Below are 19,387 nucleotides of genomic sequence, written 5' to 3'. Positions count from 1 at the left end.
ACCGTCAACAATCTCTGTCATTAGTTTTCGTATAAGTGGCATTTAAAAATCTTTAAACAGCTACTTGAATATTCAGACTTAAATGGTTGTATTTATTGCTTGCATTTCTTTATTGACAATGAAGGTTAGTTGCATTTTCTATTTTGTACCTGTTGAACCTTTATACCTTTAGGATTGAGTTGTCAGCACTGTAAAGATATTAATTTTAATTCTTGCAAACTTTTACTTTCTGGTAAACAGTTTTATTAACTACTACTAGCTACTAACCATTAGTTAACTGGTAGCTAATACCAGTTTTATGCCACAGGGCTCCTAACAGGCTGGGGAAGTCTTCAGCCTACAGTACGATAAATTTCAGCACACAGTACTGTAAACTAGCTACTAGTAAAGAAGTTGCATACTTACATGATGACCATTTGTTACCTTTGAGAATGAAATGTCTTCTAGTTTTTATTTGTTTTTTTCTTGTCCCTGGCACATAAAATATGTGGAATCAAAATAACTGAGACATCAAACATTTCATATTTATTTTCACTTCAAAATACATTGTTACTGAAGTGTAGCTTTAAGAAATTAAGAATGTGTTTTTACCTTCATTTCAGTGATGTCTGGTAAGTTTGGATTTCACTTACCCTCTCCCTCTATTATTTTTTCATAAAAAGCCTAAAATATGTTGTTCTTTTCCATCCTTGTCGTGATCTCATTATAGTAGCTAAATATCTCTTAATTCATTATGTTTTTTCTTATTTACAAGAGTTAGTATTAGGTCCCATAGGTCTACGGAGCAGTCTTTTTAACTGGCATATTTTTCAGTACCTTTAGGTTTCTTTGTTCTTTTAATGTGTTTGTCAAATATATGGTTCAGTTGCTCAGTATTATAAACTATATTTAAGCTGTTTGTCTCTGGATTTTAGATGAATATCCACTTTTACACTTTTTCTTCTACAGTACACATGACATCCTTTATAAAAATTCAGAAGTGATTTTCAGTGCTACACAAACAGTATTTCTCTCACAGAATTTCTAATTACATTTAAGGACTCTCAAGAATTGCTGTGCAGCTCCCATGTCCTCAGTTCTTTAAGAAGGCAAGATCGGAGGAATAAGTATTCCTTTTACTCTTTCACAAGAAGAGCTTACTTACAGTGTTTCAGGTGCCCATCTCTTTCAGACTTCTGTAACTGCATCTTTTTTAATTTTATTTCCTAGAGAGACAGAAAAAAGAGAAATTTTGTTTCCATTCCACTGTTACAGCTTTTTACCATATACTTTTTGCTTCCTTTATGTTCTACACATAATCATATTACCACCATGTCTTCTGCCTTGAAATTTCACTTCTTACATTTTCCATAGATGGCTATTTTACTTCACATAGTATGTGCAGTTATCTTTCTCCAGGCCTCATTGGTTGGTATAGCCATGATCAATGTGATCACTGTTGAACCTTGTCCTTAAATTCACAGTCTCTTTCTGCAAGGCTTCACCACTTCATCCTCAAATTTGCAATTTAGGGTTTGGGATTATTTTTTGCATTTTTTGTTTCTCACTAGCCTTTTGACTTCCTATGCTGAAAATTTTATGTAATTTCTTGCAGTAATTGTGATAGTGATACAATCCACACAATAAACATCTCTTCCATTGTGAAATATGATCTGACAGTTTTTTTTATCTAGTGGAAGTTACTTTGCATTATGTGCTTAAAATATTTTCCATCATGCAAACAAGTTTATCAGTTGACTCATTAATGATGCTGTGAAAAGCTGAAATCAGGACTCAATAGTCAGAAGACTATGAAGCGGGTATCCTTTATTGCAGCGCTGGGCACACAGGGGATTTCTCCTCCTATTGTGTGTGCCTGGTCAGGTTAATTGCATAGTTTATATACAGGTTCTATATACATATTCATCAGATTTCTGAGAAAAGTTTTGCATATTCATTAATTTTCCAGGAACTCATTATCATATGTAAATGTCCTTCACACAGGTGTACTTGAGGTCTCTGGTGGTCTTCAGGAGTCCTCTGGTGGTCTTCAGTAGTCTTCCTCACTTGTCCGCTACTTGACCCTTCTCGGATGATTCTGCACTGTGCGATCTTCTGCATGTTTTAATTCATCTTATCCTAAAGAGTGCTCGTTAGTGCTTCTATTATCTAAGCATACAGTTTGACGTAATCCATATGGGTACTTCTAAGCTAAGTTATCGGAGAGGGCTAAAGTCCTAATCTTCTTCAGAAACTGCAAGGCCATCCAAAAGCAATTTCTCCTACATTTTGCAACATACAGAACTTTTATCTACCACCTGTTAGCAAATAATTGGGTAAAGAAATAGCAAGGCCATTGTATTCAGAAAAACATCTTTGCATCATTAACAATTACAGAGCTGAAAAGGTTATTCATTAGAGCTTTTTTCTTCTGTTGCCTCAATATAATGTGTGTATACTTGTTTAAGCAGTATCCTTTGACAAAACAAAAACCACAATGCCATAGGCAAATTTTGGTCAAACGTTTAGTAGTCACAGCTTTGTAAAAAAAAAACAAACCCCACACTGAAGCTACACTGAAAAGTCAGTCTTAACAGCTAGAACAGCATGAAGTGTCTCCACACTGCCTTCATGTGGAGAAAAATCTAACTTTGTGCCCTGTTTTAAGTCCATGTTGTAAGTCTGTCTTCAGTACAAAGCACCGACTCTGGCTTTGTCAAAATGGTGAAGGAATTTAAATATTCTTCTATAGTGATAAGAGATTACAAGAATTAGAAATAATATAAACATAGTATAAATCCACAGAAGCTAGAATAGCTTCTTAATAATAATTGTTCTTCTCTAAATGTACCTGTAGTTTCTTTCATGAGCGGATGAATATAGCAATGGCAGAGCAAGCGTTGCCAAAATTGTTGCTTTTCTTCAAGCCTTGCTGCTTATGTAAGCTCTCAGCTATCATAACTTTGTACTTATATTTGAAAACATCTTCTTTATGGTCTTTTCAGGAGGTATCATTTGTGTTTCTTTCGTGTAATCATTTTTCTTAACAAAGAACATTTCCTTTTCTGATCATTGCAAGCTCAGCCTATCTTCCTATCTCCTTGCATTCATCTGCCCTTCTGCCAACAAACATTCTGTTAATGTATGTCAGTGAATCAGGGTTGAGGGACAAATGTAGAGAGCACAGAACGGTGTTCAGCAATTTGTTCAATAACTCTTCTGTAAACGGTGCCAAGCTATATACTTTATGTGTATTAGTTCACTCATTAATGAATTGGTGTACTGCACCTCATTAGCGCACTTTCAGTCACTCATGACTTGGAATAAGGTTTTGTTTGTTTGTATGTTTTTTTCTTTTAATACACAGGTAGTGGAATAATTTCATTTTGCATTTAATACTTAACCTTTCCTACAACGTAAAGTTCAGGTTTCTTGTCCTTGCTGGACATAAGTTAGTCTCTGGCTGCTTGGACGTTCTTTCTTAATTATATTACTGTTCTCCTGCCCTGACCTAAATTCACTATACCTGCCTGGAATACTTAATTGACCTAATTCCCCCACTGACCTTCTAATATTTTCACCTACATAGGAGATCCATTCTGATGTGGTCAGCCAATTTTCCTTCATCAAAGTCCTTTCACCTTCTTTTTTTTTTTTTTTTGAGGATCCACATAAGCTCATTCAAATTGTGTTTGTTGAATTTTTTTAAAATATTTTTGGATGTGGTTTAAAATGCTTTTTTTTTGTCTTTTGTGTATTATTCTTCTCTAAGTAACTGCAGTCAGAATGGTGAATGTGTGTAATGGTAGCAGAAATTATAAATTTTTCTTAATAATTGTATGTTGTTAAATAGCAATGTATATATTCTCAGAATATTTCAGGATGGTTTCTTCTCTGCAATACCCCCTCCCCTCCAGTTTTATTTATTATTAGACAACTACCAACAGCATGATTGATGCCCCACAATGCAGATAAATATGAACCCTGGCTCACAGACATTAGAAAATCAAGTTAGACATGATGTAACCAGTGGGGTAACGTGTTGCATGTACACTTTTTACCTTCTCTGCTGTTTGTTATACTTGAGATCAGTACAGAGGGTAGGCAAAAGGTGTAGATAATTGTGGATGGGAGGAGAAAGAAAAATTACTAAAAAGAAGTTAGGAGAAGGTATGGCATAAATTATAATACGGAAGATAAAGAAGGTACAAGAGCAAGCTGGTGTCAAAATACCCTACAGTATGTTACAGTTCTGTCTATGTATCTTACCATATGTAACTGGAAGATTATAGAAAATCGTGACATACAGGTATCAGACGTAGATTTGGTACTTAAGGTGAGGTTAACAGAGTATCACAGCAGTTCTTGTAACTAACTGTTTAGTTGTCCCTTAAGTTAAAGTGAAACCCCTGTCATCAGCAGCTCTTGCAGATAAATACTGTATTCTTATAACTTTCTTTGTCATCCATCCCTAAGAATTCCAGGTTGCCGCTGAAGGCAAGCTTACCCTGGGATAGCAGTGTCTCTTTAGTGTCTCGAAGCATTCAGTACTAAAATAATGTGTTAATTGGTGTGTTTTATCAGAAATCGTTGTCTAGTAGACTCAAAAAGTAGACAGCATTTACCAAAGAATAAATCCAAAATTAACTGTCAGAGTAATAGCAAAACCCAGATCATATTAATGTAGTTACCTATTGCCATAAGGAAGTGGGTTTCTCTTCAGATAGGCTTTGAGGTCTGTTTCAATGCAAAGTAAGCCGAATATCCATAATCTTTATTTTTTTCACTGAGTCTTGTGAAGAATTCATTTGGATGAACAAGAAGTTTTGCTTAATGACTGATTGTTTCCCATCACGCTGGTAGACTTGAGAGTTAAGAGAAGTGGAGTTGTGTTAACTGTGAAAATGACTATGTGATTCTACTTGGCTTTGGCATACCCAGATGTAAGACATGTGAGTCCTTGTCCCATCCAGAGATACCACTCTATGCTATGAGGGAAATGTTCCCTCAAGGAAAGAGACAGCAATGTCCTTTTGTGATCTGTAGTCCCAGGAGCTTTATGAGAGTTGGTGAGGTCCTCCAAATAGCTTCCTGAAAATAACGTAAGGATTGCAGAAAAAGTGGCTAGACCTTTTGCAGAAGGGGTGCTTTGGCAACCCCTTATGCACAAGAATTTCTTTGAAGCAATAGCATAGATTAGGCATCTCCCTCTTTTCTTCCACTTTCCCAATGAAGCAGTGACATTTATTAGTGTAGAAGCTTTTTGCTGTCAGCGGTTTCTCCCATCTGGAGTGCCAGTATTGACAGAAGGGCTGTGTGGTTAGCAACATTATTGCTCATAAAGATCATCAGTAAGGGCTGAAGTAAGAGCAGGACTGAAATCCCTGACTGGGAACAGAGCATCTTTTCGGGAAATATTGGGGGGCACAAAAGCTTCCTTTGGGAAGGCATTATGGGCTCTTCTGCGTAAGTGTAAACTCTCTAAGGATGCCAGCCCTGTTTCTCTCCTTTTCCTGCCTCCCCACTCCCAGCAGCATCCTCAAAGGTTTATTAGGCAGACCAGAGTGGAATTTAGGTACCCAAAGTCCTACTTCCCTGTTGTTTAGAGGTAAACAGAAGCCCCGCTTCACAGAATCTAAGAAATTACTCTACAAGAAGAGTTGTTAGTACCAGCAGTCAATAGGATATGGATCTTCTCAGTAACAAGAATGTTGTAAGTGGAATGATTTTGAATTCAGTTCACTAAGGGATTCTGGAGACAGGTGGCGTTTGAGATGTGTCTCCTCGAGTGGAGATACCACTGTACTCTTGTCCATCTGCAGCTAACTCTTCCCATGTTTTAGTGGCGGAAGGCTTAAACAAATATGACTGTTCCACTCATGGGACTGTAAAGACAGTATGGTAGGGGAGGGAACAAAACGAAAAAAGAGCAGGATGAGGATTAATGGGGAGACTAATTAGGAGAATTGCATGTGTAGCATATTGGACATACATGATGTAAATCTTATGAGGTAAATGGTAGATGCTGATTGAAATGTGGTAAATTAATCTGTCAGTTTTTAGGTTAAACATTTAGAGCTGCTTGCAGAAACTGATTTGCTCCAATCCGTGGAGGCATAAAATAGGCTTCGGTGAATTATATTCGGAGGTGTTTCCATATTTAAGTTACTCATATGCCAATTTTTTCTAAGCAAAACGTCAACCTCTTAAATTTTCAGGATACGTGTTATATCGGAATGAGCTCGTCTCTGCAAGAGACAATATAGAATTAATCTGAGACACTGCATCTAGTTAAAAATGTGTATGCGTACATGTGTCTGTATAGAAATATGTAGCATGGTATTATGTGCTGTACATGGTCTTGAACAAGGCAAAATTCTTTGCTAATCCAGCTAATTCATTACAAAATATTTGTACAGAGTATTGACATATTGAAATATAATTATGCATTCTATGCAAAAATTTCTGTATTTTTTTAATGGGTAGATTTGGATCACTTTATAAGGATTTGAAAATTATGTTAGAGAAAGAATCCTTGATTAAGAGTCTTTGATTTTTTTTTTCCTAGTCTCCCTGTATACAGTGTAGTTCAGAATTTTGCTGAATATGTGATTAGTGGATTTAACCATAAATCGTGTTATATTTAGTCCTCAAAAGCATTTTTTTTCACCTTATTTTTCAATTGATTCAATGAAGCTCCTGCACTATGATTTGGGTTTTAGAGACCACAGTGATAGAAGGACTTCATTCTTTCTGGGCTGAGGAGAAAAATTTACATGTTCTCACAGGCAACAATATTCTAAGATGGAGTTTGATCAGTTTTTGACTAGTTACATGGGTTTTATCTGTTGGAAGGTTGTTCAAGGAATTCACCACTGATGGGCCATGCTTTAAATACTAGCTCAACTTTATTTATGGACCCTTCTATAGCCTTTAGTTCCTATACCAATACTGGTCTTTGCCTAAAAGTCTGAGTAATATAGTTAGAAATTCTTCCTTTTATAACTAAATATGTCAGCTGTCAGCTCTGTGATGTGCCTGATCTTCTTCTCTCTTGCAAAATTCAACTCAATATCAAATCCAAGTCATCTGAATAGCAATGCAAAATGCTGCCAGAATGTTACTCTGTTGTACTTTGTAATTTCCTCTTCTCTTCATTTTTAAATTTTATGTTTGATAAGCTGAAACTCTTATACATTGTGGCTTAATTTTATTTCTCATTAGTTAATATAGGTGAAATAATCACTGTGAATGTTTCTGCTTACAATTTTAGTTTTAGCAAATACGCTACTTATTTAACTTGTCCAAACATGTTGAAGGTATTGAATTTTAAGGCAAAAACATTCACAGTCTGAAAAGGGAGCACTGACAAGTTCAGTCAAAAGGGAAAAGAAGAATAATTTATAAAAGGAACTGTAGATAATGATGCCATCCAGTTGTTTTAAAGTGCATCTACCTCACCTTTAATGAATTAGATTTGTCAACAGCATATGTTTTATGCACTACTTCTAATGAAGTGGCATACCAGCACTACAGTGTACTTTGAGGTTTATTCCATCAAAGCTTTTTGCTGTCGTAAAGTAGACCTTTTTAAATAATAGATACTAAAAACTACATTTAAATAACATTAAGGTTGTGACACAAACACCAAATGACAAACTTCAGGCAATTCAAAGTTAGGGCTGACAACTTGTCATTAACTTGCATTGTTGCTTTTTAAAAAAGAAGCACAATTGCATGATTTAAGGATTGAATGTCAGACTAACTTTAAATTTCTTGACTTTTGTGGGCTGGAGTTACAACCTTACTGTCATTTTTTATATATATTTTTGCATAGCCTCCATTTCCAGAAAAGTAATAAAAACAGTGGAAAAAGTACAGGCGTTATTGGTTTTCTTCTTAATTTAAAACACAGATGTGAAAGTATTGGTCAAAGAACAGTGGCTATCCCATTGTCAAACCTACATGCGATTCGTTTAAACTTCCTTTGCTCGTCTTTGCTGATTCTTCTACAGAACTTCTGAGTTAGAGGAACTTTAGTCCTGGGGTACTACAGCTAAAAGCCTGGAAAGTGCTAAGAGTTCCCAATTCTTTTGCACATAAAGAACCACTTTCTTCTTAATAAACAGTACTGAATAAAAAAAGAGTTTAATGCATGTAGAAAGCGTTGTAAAAATATTTTTAATTGCTTAAAATATTGTGAAGCAAAAGTAGGTGAGCAGGATACTTCCTGTTATTTCTTACATACGCTTTCCCATTTTATTGCTGTTAAACATAATGGAACTTTCTATTCAGGTAAGTTAGCATGCATGTGTAAACACAGTCCTTTCAGTTCCTCTTTAGAGATGATTTCTCAAGGTCTGTAAGTCTAATGCAGGCAATCTATCATTTTCAACAGAGTTTTGTCAATTTAATCTAGCATAAACTGGCACTGCTGCCAAGTGGGCAGGACTGCACCAACCACTCACTGCAGTCACCTGCCCTGTGCCATCATCAGTGGTTATTACAGCTGCCTGGTAAATGGGGATAAATGGGCTTGCACAGGGTAAGTGGCTGCCACAGAAGGTTGGAAGGATATTTTTGCTGAGCTAGTTTTTAGGTGATTTGATTCATTATGTTAGTGTCCACAACCACTACTCGATGCAACAGTCCATCTTTAGTTCTTTTAATACAGTCATAGAATTGTAGAATCACAGAATGGTTTGGGTTGGAAAGGACCGTTACAGACCATCTAGTTCCAACCCCCCTGCCATAGGCAGGGGCACCTTCCACTAGACCAGGTTGCTCAAAGCCCATCCAACCTGGCCTTGAACACTGCCAGGGATGGGGCATTCACAACCTCTCTGGGCAACCTGTTCCTGTGCCTCACCACCCTCATAGTAAAGAATTTCTTCCTTATGTCCAATTTAAATCTACCCACTTTCAGTTTAAAACCTTTGCCCCTTGTCCTGTCGCTACAGGCCCTGGTAAAAAGTCTCTCCATCTTTCTTGTAAGCCCTCTTCATATATGGAATGTTCATCTCAAACTTCCACCTCTTCTGTTTTCTAAGCTGATTGTTCTACAAGTGTGTGACCACAAGGTAGATTATTCTCATTGAAACTACTGAGCTATGTGGGCCTTGCCTAAGCATTTCTTACAGCTACTATGTTATTTTGGGATATTCTGTGGCCTTCTAGTTTCCCATCCCCTACATGTCTTCTTGCCATTGCTTTTATACCTTTGGAACAACAAAGTGAAGTGTTATGTAGCACCATGGTTTGTGTAGTAAGTATCAGCAGAAATGGAGGCTCCTAAAGTTAAAACTTTTTTTAACATTTTGAACTTGGACTGTTATTTAGCAGTTGGAATTAAGAAGCATACTGTCTTACTGTGTGAGCAATTTTATATAATACTTAAGCAACTAGGATATTTATCTGTGAAAGTGTTAGTTCTTCAAATACTACCTATTAGTAATTTTAATACCTTCTTTTTACATAGGACCACGATGAACTATTAACTGAATGCTGTGCATAGTCCCTTAAAACTGAAAACAAGATTTCAGTTACAGAGAGAACGTACTCACTGAAGGTATGTATTAATGTGAATTGTACATTGATACATTCTGAAATTGATTTGCTGTAAACTATAAATGCTTAACAAGTTCTAACTGGGTGGTTAGATGAGACCTGTGAAGTTTCTAGGAAAGTGCTTATTGGTACTAATGAAGAATATATATGAAATTTATTGATTGAAGAAAATGTAGGAGATGCTACATTTAGAAGTTTTTAAAAAGTTCTAAGCAAGCTTTGTTCAGATTAACCATTTTATAAAATCTTATCTCTTTACAGCAGCTATAAAAATGACTAGCTGTTTTAACTGTTAAGAAATGGAAAGTTATAAACTTTGGATTAGTATAATTTTGCCAGAAATCTGAATAGGGTATCTCTTTGTAGTAAGGACTTTCATGGTTATTATGGAAGCGAATTGAGACCACTGTTTTTGAAAAGCATATTGTACTTTACAGCATTTGCTTAGGTGCAACAGTCCCTAATATTTATTACATTTGGAGCAGAATACAGCCTGTGCTGTAATACACAGAAAACCCTAATAACCTCTCTTGACCCTGTGAAGAAAGGGTCAGAAAATGTGGCCTATCTCTCAAGTTGTCTGAATCTCTTTTCTCAGTACAATCAATTTCTCTCCACTCTTTTTATTGCATTGCCATTAGCGTATAATAGTACAAAAATCTACTTTGAATAAAAACTTGTAATCATTCTAAGAAGAAGTGGTTTAGGGAGCTATACTATCTTGTAGTACAGATAAAGAAGTGGATTATTTGAAATAGGAATAGTAGGCTCTACAATGTTTTTAATTCTTACCATGCCATTTGACTGGGAGCATGTGAGTTCTGTCAGGTAATGCAGATATAGGGTGTGTGAGGAATACACTGCACTTGGTTCTTTTCCTGTAATAAACTTCTCCCTGGTGCACACAGTGATAGAAGACAAAAATGGAAAAATATTCCAGTCTGCCTTGGTATTAAAAATCAAATTATTTGTTCAATGCCATTCCATGATACACACTTGCAAAGCAATAGACTTTTGATTCTCTTATTCAGAACAAACTTAAAGTTCCTGAACAATGTTTGGCTCCAAAGATTAGCATGAGGCAGGGTATTGTAATGTCACTTATTACCAGCTTATCTAGGAAAAAATATGTCGTTTCAATAAATGCTCCTTCCCTTTTCTATCCCTGAACTCTTACTTCATTTTTCAGAGTACATACCATTAACTGTTTTTCTCATTGGATGTTTTGTCTGCGCTTGTATCATCCTCCATACTGTTTCCTGGTGGTGTACCAGTGAAGGGAATCTTGGGCCGGGACCACCTGCTGTTGGCTGGGTCACAACAAGCATAATTTATCTTGCAGATCAATAGAATAGGGTTGAAATGCTAAGGTTCAACGTAGAACTCTTATCTGAAAATAGATTTGGTTACAACTTGTGCTTCTGAAGGATATACTGCTAGAGTTGTTACTATACTCAGTTTTAGGCAGTTAAACTTAAAAATATATAAATTGAACCTTAAAAATTTGATTGTAATATAAGGTTCCAGCTTGAATCTTACATGGCTTATTAATTTTTAACTTTTAAAAAGTTATAAAATGCTATGAAATTAATATAAGGAAAAAGAAATTTGCTGAAATGTTAATGTGACTCTAGAAAGAAGTTTTTACTCCTTTTTTTTTTGTCTATGGTGTCCCCCTCTCTTTCCCTCTAGAAACCTGAAATGTAGTCTTTCCTTGCAAAAAAAAAAAAAAATTAGATCTTAGTTTTCAGTCCAGTTTTGTTCTGAAGCAAAAGATTTATTTCATGTGATAGGCAAGTAGTGCACATTGTTTACACTGTAGTTCCACTTCTTGGCTGGTTGCACAACTCATTTGAGAGTCTTGTACTTATGTAAGAAATAATACAGTGCATGGCGTTCACTTGTAAGATATTTATGAACACTTGCCCTCTTAATCATGAAACCAAAGGCTAAGTGCTTTCTCCACTAGAGAATTTAATATAATATCTTTATAGTAGTTGTTTAAGATGATAGGGAGGAGGAACCCCTCTCTGCATCACAAATCAGCTGATTGTCTTTCCTTCTTACAGGGTAGTTTATGACCTGGTCTGGTTCCAAAGAAGGATTTATTTTCCCCTGTGTGAATGCATTTTGTTACAATTCCCCCTCCCACCTTTTAACACTGTTGCCTCTTACCTTGTTGTGAAATAGTATTCTTGACACAGCATCTTCCCAGAAGAGACGGTAGAATGTATCAGAGCTCTCCATGAGTATTCTTGAATCATAGCCACATGGCATTTCCATGGCATATACAGATTAACAGTATAGAGGTAAATGAACTTCACCGTGAAGTACGAGATGTTTCTTTCATGAGCTGCCAGCTGCAGGACTCTTGCTTTGCCCTATGATGAGGAGCTTCAGGCTGGAGTGCAAGAGAATAGTTTAAGAGATCGTTAAGAAGAAGGAAGTTCTTTTCACTATAACTATTCCTTTATTTTCCTTTCTTGCTTTTTCAGCAGCAATGGAAAGGTATTGTGGATAAATATTCTTTAGAAGTGCCACTTGCTTATGCATTTTTTTTTGCTTTTGTGGCATCATAGTTGTGATGGCACTTCTTGCCACGAAATAAAGATGTAACAAAGTGAGACAAAACTGAATTGAAGTACAGAGGATGCTCTGGGAAGATAAAGACTACCTCTGAGCAACTAGTTGAAAAAATCATTTGTATATGGCTTATGAATTAGTAAGACATTCCTGTCTTTAAAAAAAAAAGAATAATTTAAAAATCTAGCTTTCCTGGTAGTTACAGAACTGCAAACCAGTTAGACACAAGGTTTAGTTTTGTACAATTAACTTGATTACCATTAAGTACATGTGGTGTATACATACTTTCATATCGGTCAGTGCATTTGTACTTTAAAATACTGTTCTAGAGATGCCCTTCCTATCTCCTACTTCCATTGTGTTTGGTAGTGCTTAAACCCTAAATGATACATAATCTGTGCTTTTTTAATGCATAGAGCTAGCTGGTATCCGTTATGAGTTCTGCACTGGATTCAAACTGATAGTTACCTAGAAGTCAAGACATAGTCAAGACTAAGCACTTACTTAAAGAGACTTAAATCAATGTCCTTTTAATTAAAACTGAGAATACCTTTTGTCTGTGTGTTTCTCATATAATTTTTTTTTCTCCTTTAGGTGATCTTTTGATCTGATCCTTTTTTTAGAATAAAAGAACATGCAGGTCTAATCTGATGCAGACCTGTGGTAGAATCAATGTACTGCTGAGTATCAAAATTGTGCTTTGGCTAGCAGTGCTGAAGGAGAAAAATACAGTAAGCTGTTAAAACTCTTACTCATTGCTAACAAGGACAACAAAATAAAAAGGCAAGCAGGAGGATGTCTGGCCATGAAGATGGGAGATCATGGAGAGCCAGCTGCCAGCCCAAACTGTTAAAAGAACACTAAAATGTTGCTGTATTAGTAGAAAGCATAATTCTCTTGTTGTGGAACTCTAAACACCACCTTGGCATATACCTCTGTATTTCATAGTGATTTTATGGATTCCTCAAAGATAGGCTTTTATTGTTTTGGTGTATTCTGACTAGTTACCAAAGAATCTCTTAAAACAGCTTTGATTAGTCTTAAATTAGGCCTGTGCGTGGGACAGGCAGTCTGAGGTATTTAAGCAAATACTTCACGTGAGGCTTCTGATGGGAAGCATCTTGGTTATTCTGTTTTCTTTTTTCATACCTAGTAACACTTCAAAACCTGATTACAACTTTAAATAAGTCAAAATACTAAAAAGCAATAGACTTCCAGATGATTAGAGAGACTGCTGTGTCTATGTGAAGAAAATATTTTCTATAAAAATGTATTATGCTTTGATTAATCCACATAAACTTCAAATAGAATGCTAATTATACAATACTGTGCCTCATCAGAGAAATCAATTACTTTTAAACTGATATATGTGAAGCAGCGAGTTATGTTATCAAGCTTACTTTGAAGACAAGCCAACAGAGGGGAAAATGATTACAGATCCATCCTTTTGCGGAAGCTTATTTGCCTTGAACATTTCCTGTTGTCACATGCTAACCTTCCTTAGACTGTTGCTGATGTAGTTGAATATAAAGTTGTCCTCTTTGAAATTCTGATTTATATTACATCTTAGCAGCAACCATTTGGTCAATCTTAGAAATGTAAAACTATCTTGAAACAGATCCTATAAGATCTACTAAATTGAAATTATTTGTATAATCTTTTTCTTAATTCAGTTAGCTTATGACATGGAATTGTCACCTTTTGCAAGCAATTTTTTCTTTGACTTGAAAGTGCTGGCTTCTTTAAACACAATTACAGTTGTTGGTTTGCTAATCCTGTGAGTCAGTCTACACTAAACAAGAAGCTTATCTCAAACTCTTGGCAGCTTCAGTGAAAATTAAAAAGCATGCTTTACTGTAGAGATTGTCAAGAGTGGAAATAATATTTGTCCAGTCGGACAGCTTGCTTTTGTAGTCGCTAAATGAAAGTTGAGATTCTGTCTCTTCCTTGAAAGCTTCTGTGTCAAGAAGGTAATTTGGACTGTTTGTGGTTTGACAGGGATTATTAAAATCAGATGAAGTGAAGGGAAGGAAGTGTGAGAAAGCAAAATTGACAGTGACACTCTCTATTATTTGCAGCTTGGATCATGACGACTATGTTGATATGATAGATTCTAAATGTTAGGTTCACTGTTGGGATATGTTAAGCGGCAAATACAGTAAAATGCAGTTATAGATTATTTTTCTGACTTAACACAAAGCCATCCAGCATTTATTTTCATTGGGAAATTTGAAGGGGGGAGTGTAGCAGAAAACAAACTAGAGGGGCAAATGGGAGGAAAAAGAGTGGTTCAGAAAATTTAATTTTCTCCTTTGTGATTTGATTTAAGCAACAACTCTTTATCCTTTTTTTTGAGTTCATACAGCTTGCTAGTATACTTCAGAGGGAATAAAACTGAGGGTTAAGAATTGATGGAACAAGTCATAAAATTTCTTTTTACAATGACTTGAATTTTGGTAGGATTTTTTAGCATTAATAGTTTTGCATAAAGTGAGCTCAAGTCTTAAAGATTGCTGTTTCACATCAATTTTTCATGACTTGCATCTTGCATGTTATTTTTAAATAGTGATAGTTTCTGCCACTTTGAGGTAAATAATTTAAAAACTTAAATTATTGCAATATTCATATAGCTGAATTTTTAATTGCTGAAGATACATTAGCTGCACACTGTATGCATCTTTTGGTATCTAGTGAGTATACAATGTATTATTTAATCTTAGTCCTTTCTTTTATCTCTTGGTTGTATAGGTAAACTTTCAATTTTTGAATAGGCAAGTTAGTGTAGAAGACATCTGATTAGTTAAGTTTGAAGGTTGCTCTCATTTCTATGTGGTTTCCTTTTCTGTTTTCCAGTATGAGAACTTTGCAAAAAATTCTATTTTGGGACAATTTTCAGTGTAGTCTCTTACAATTTTATAGGAAATTAGAGAACTGAAAGGAAAAGAGGTGACACATGAAAGCCTTTGCTGTTATTTAGCATAGCCATAACTTCATATCTTTCAAACAACGTCATGCAACGTTTGAACAGTTAAGCCATGCCAGTGTAGCAAGTCCCGTCTCTCATCTTCACCTATCTTCACAGTAGAGTGAAGCATATTAGCATCCAGAGTGATTCATCTCCCAGAACAAAAGGGGTAAGGGAGCAGAATGACTGAGGGAAAAGAGGTTACACAGAGTTGTTCGCAGACTTGCAAAATAAGGACTGTCATTAGAGAAGAGAGTGGCATTGAAAACATGGTGGGGACACTGGTACAGGAGGCGCTCTGATAACAGAGCACACAAAACTCATGGTGTGAGAGGAGGGTGCCAGACCCTGATGTGGGCTGGAGGGGGGAATGTGAAACACAGACAACCACCCTGAAATAGATGCTGAATTAAGTGAGGATTGAAAATGCATCTACAGGACAGTCTTAGAGGGAGGTATAAGACACAGCAGTGAGCTACTCCTGTGCAAGAAATGAAATGCTTATTTCTGTAGTTGCAGAAGCATGTATGTGTACTTGTACTATCAAAAAGTTAGATTAGCATTACAGTTTTCTGTTTTGATAGAAGTAGTGCCTATCAACCTGAGGTCCTGTCTCAGCTGTGGTTGATGCTAGGCATAGTAAAAGACAGTCCTTAATCAGAAGAGCTTACAATATTAATAGGACAAAGGAAAGGGGAGGAAGGAAATAGTGTTCCTGTTTTAATCAAATTTAAAGAATAGGAGTAGGTGGTTTACCCAACTTCTGCTCTGTAGTGGAGTTAGTAATGTGTAGTGGAATTGGGAATGGAACTCTACTCACAACAGCATGACACTTGGAACTGAATGTAAGTGAGTGTATATTTATCATTTAGGGAGTTAGAAGATTGCTGTGTTGATAGTGTGTATAAGACAGATAAATCAGCCCAGTTTCACACTTCAAAGCAATACTTTACTAGTTTGACATTAATAAACAATACACATAGTTCTTAGTTGTTATCAGTCATTATCACACAAGACTAAAACAGTCCTTAACAAGCTTATCCTAAACTGTGAGTATACAGTACCACAAAACTGATGCAGCATAGCTACTGTTGATGGGTTTGGTCCTTGATAGTCTTCATTACTGAAGCAGCCAGCCTCAAGCTCTTAATGAGGAAAAGCGTGAACCCAATGAGCAACTTGGCCCCAAATTTTTTCCATTGTATTTTATGCTTCTTAACCTCCTCGTCAAAGAGATAGAGAGGATCGATCTCATTTGCTCTCAACAATTTAGTTTTTCAGAATCAGGACTTGGTTTTGCGAGGCATCTTTTCTGTTTATTCTGCAGGATTCTTCTGTTTCCAACAGACATATTTCCTGCTATGTTTGTATACTTTTCTCAAACCTTGCACATTGTCCTGTTTGCACATGTTTTCTTGAGCTCCATTTGTGCAACCATACCATAAGTTTCTGTTTACTCCTTTGCAGTTGTGTGCTTCTGTTTAGCTGAGTTACAAAATGCTTATACTTTTTCACAGGTTATGCTGTTAGTAGTGTTACAATGCTATAGGATGCTTATGCACTGTCAGCAGGTAGGCTGTTTTAGTGACCTTGTGTCTCCTTTCAGTGCAAGGAAATATTAATGATGTTGTACTTAAAATGGTGGAGGTAGGTTCGCTCAGCCTAGAAGCATGGGTTCAGCAGTCGATAACAGCTGGGAGATGGCATTCTGATGTTAATACCAAATGGGAGTTGACAGAGCGCACTTTAGCTACAGGAGTTCACCACCTGACAAAAAGCAGTAACAAAGAAGTTAGAGACAAGTGGGGTTACACAGAGAGAGGGAAAAGCAAGTTAGCTGTCTGCCAATTCCAGGCCAAGCATCTATTGGTTCGTAGAGTTACAGATACTCTTTACCTCCTTCAGCTACTGATAGGACGTAATTCATTGTAAACAGCATTCTGTTATAGCTGTGTATTATGTAGCCTATTGTTAACTATTAATCATAGTATAAAGTGTACAAGTGAAAGACTGTCACTTTGAAAGAAATTGGAAGGATTTTCCTTTTTTCCCGCTAATAAATGAATTTCATTTGGGGACAAACAGTGACAAATGTCAACTACATATCTTCGTATTTATTTCTGTATCTCCATTTCATCATTCAGTGGTGGTATTCTTTAAATGCTTTGTGTGCACAAGTACTTCTAAGTGCAGGAAAAAAAACCACCACAAAGTGTAGAATAGTTAATTAGAAGAACATTTAAAATTCAGTCTACAGTTTCTGTGGACTTACTCTAGGTCAGTTAGACTTGGGGGAGAGCTGTGCTTCCTGAATATGCAGATTTTACCATGTTACTTAGCCAAATGCTCACAATTTGGAAAATATCCCGATTCTGTTGAAATCCATCTCTGTCTCCTGGTGTCTAGTATTCATTAAAGGGGAGGTTAGTTGAATCAGGCTGTGTTTTCTAATGCCTGTCAGTGGGTTTAGTCTGAAGAGCAAGGTGCTGTGGTTTAAGCCCAGCCAGCAAGAAAGCACCACAAAGCTACTCACTCACTTCCCCGCCATGATGGGATGAGAAGGAGAAAATATAACAAAAAGCTTGTGGGTTGAGACAAGGACAGGGAGGGATCACTCACCAGTTATGGTCACAGGCAAAACCCAAACTCAACCTGGGGAAAAAAAACAAATTTAATTTACTGTCATGGTTTCACCCCAGCCAGCAACAAAGCACCAGCCACTCATTCAATTCCCCCCAACTCAGTGGGATGGCGGAAAGAATCAGAAAGAAAAAGGCAAAACTCTTGGGTTGAGAAAAGAGCAGTTTAATAGAACAGAAAGGAAGAAACTAATAATGATAATAATAACAACAATAAAATGACAACAATAATAATAAAAGAATTGGAATATACAAAACCATATTATGTGATGCATAATGCAATTGCTCGCCACTTGCCAGCTGATGCCCAGTTAGCTCCCAAGCAGCAATCTGTGCCCCCCCCCCCCCTTTAGGCCAGCTCCCCCAGTTTACATACTGGGCATGATGTCACATAGTATGGAACATCCCTTTGGCCACTTTGGGTCAGCTGTCCTGGCTGTTTCCCCTCCCAACTTCTTGTGCCCCTCCAGCTTCTTTCTGGTTGGTCATCAGAAGCTGAAAAATCCTTGACTTAGTCCAAACACTACTTAGCAACTCAGAAACCATCAGTGTGTTATCAACATTGTTCTCATACTGAATCCAAGACATAGCGCTATACCAGCTACTAGGAAGAAAATTAACTCTATCCCAGCCAAAACCTGGACATTTACTACCAATCAGATCAGAGTAGGATAATGAGAAATAAAGCCAAATCTTAAAAAAACCTTCCCCCACCCCTCCATCCTTCCTGGCTCAACCCTACTCCTGATTTTCTCCACCTCCCCCCCGGCAGTGCAGGGGAATGGGGGTTGGGGTCAGCTTGCCACAGGTTAGCGGTCTCTGCCGCTCCTTCCTCCTCAGGGGGAGGACTCCTCACTCTTCCTCTGCTCCAGCGTGGGTTCCCTCCCACAGGAGACAGTCCTCCATGAACTTCTCCAACGTGAGTCCTTTCCATGGGCTGCAGTCCTTCACGACCTGCTCCAGTGTGGGTCCTTTCCATGGGCTGCAGTCCTTCAGGCACAGCCTGCTCCAGCACGGGCTTCCCCATGGAGTCCCACCCATCTTGGGCGGCATCCCCCTGCTCCGGCGTGAGGTCCTCCATGGGCTGCAGGTGGGCATCCGCTCCCCCGCTCCCCTCCACGGGCTGAGGGGGACAGCCTGCCATCTCACCATGTGCTGCAGGGGCATCCCCTCCTCCTCCGCTCCTCCTTCCCTTACTCCTTCACTGACCTCGCTGTCTGCAGAGGGATTTCTCTCACATTCCCATGTCCTCCCCTGCTGCAGGTTCCCATTCTGAAATGTGTTCTCCCAGAGGCACTACCACCATCACTGATGGGCTCGGGCTGGGCCAGAGGTGGGTCCGGCTTGGAGCCGGGGAAGCTTCTAGCAGCTTCTCCCGCTAGCAAGACCCCACCACATAAACCCAAAACACAAGGAGAAATAATGAACTCAAAACCTAGCATTTCAGTATTTACAGTGTTTTCAAGTACAAAAGGTAAGTTACTTGTTCAGAGATTCAGAACACAGTAGATCAGAGGAGATGCTCCTGGCAAAAGTTGAGTATGAATTGTTTTGCGTAGTTCCAGAGTTAATTTCAGATTCCTCATTGCTTGTTCATGTTAGTGCATAATGGTGTACTGTTTTATTCTTGATATAAGCAGCACAAATGCATTTC

General features: G+C 37.4%; 1 protein-coding gene across 3 annotated transcripts in view; it reads left to right on the top strand.

Moving 5' to 3' along the window:
• KIAA0825 (KIAA0825 ortholog) overlaps window positions 1-19,387 on the top strand; it is a 253,898-nt gene that overhangs the window by 1,226 nt on the left and 233,285 nt on the right. For all 3 annotated transcript variants that reach the window (XR_011323225.1, XR_011323226.1, XM_069776151.1), the window contains exon 2: window positions 9,458-9,547. The gene's annotated coding sequence lies outside the window, so the exon portion shown is untranslated. The remainder of the gene's footprint in view (window positions 1-9,457; window positions 9,548-19,387) is intronic.

Source organism: Haliaeetus albicilla, chromosome Z, assembly GCF_947461875.1.
Source record: "Haliaeetus albicilla chromosome Z, bHalAlb1.1, whole genome shotgun sequence".
In the NCBI taxonomy this organism is placed as follows: domain Eukaryota; kingdom Metazoa; phylum Chordata; class Aves; order Accipitriformes; family Accipitridae; genus Haliaeetus; species Haliaeetus albicilla.
This window is presented reverse-complemented; position numbering and strand designations above follow the sequence as displayed.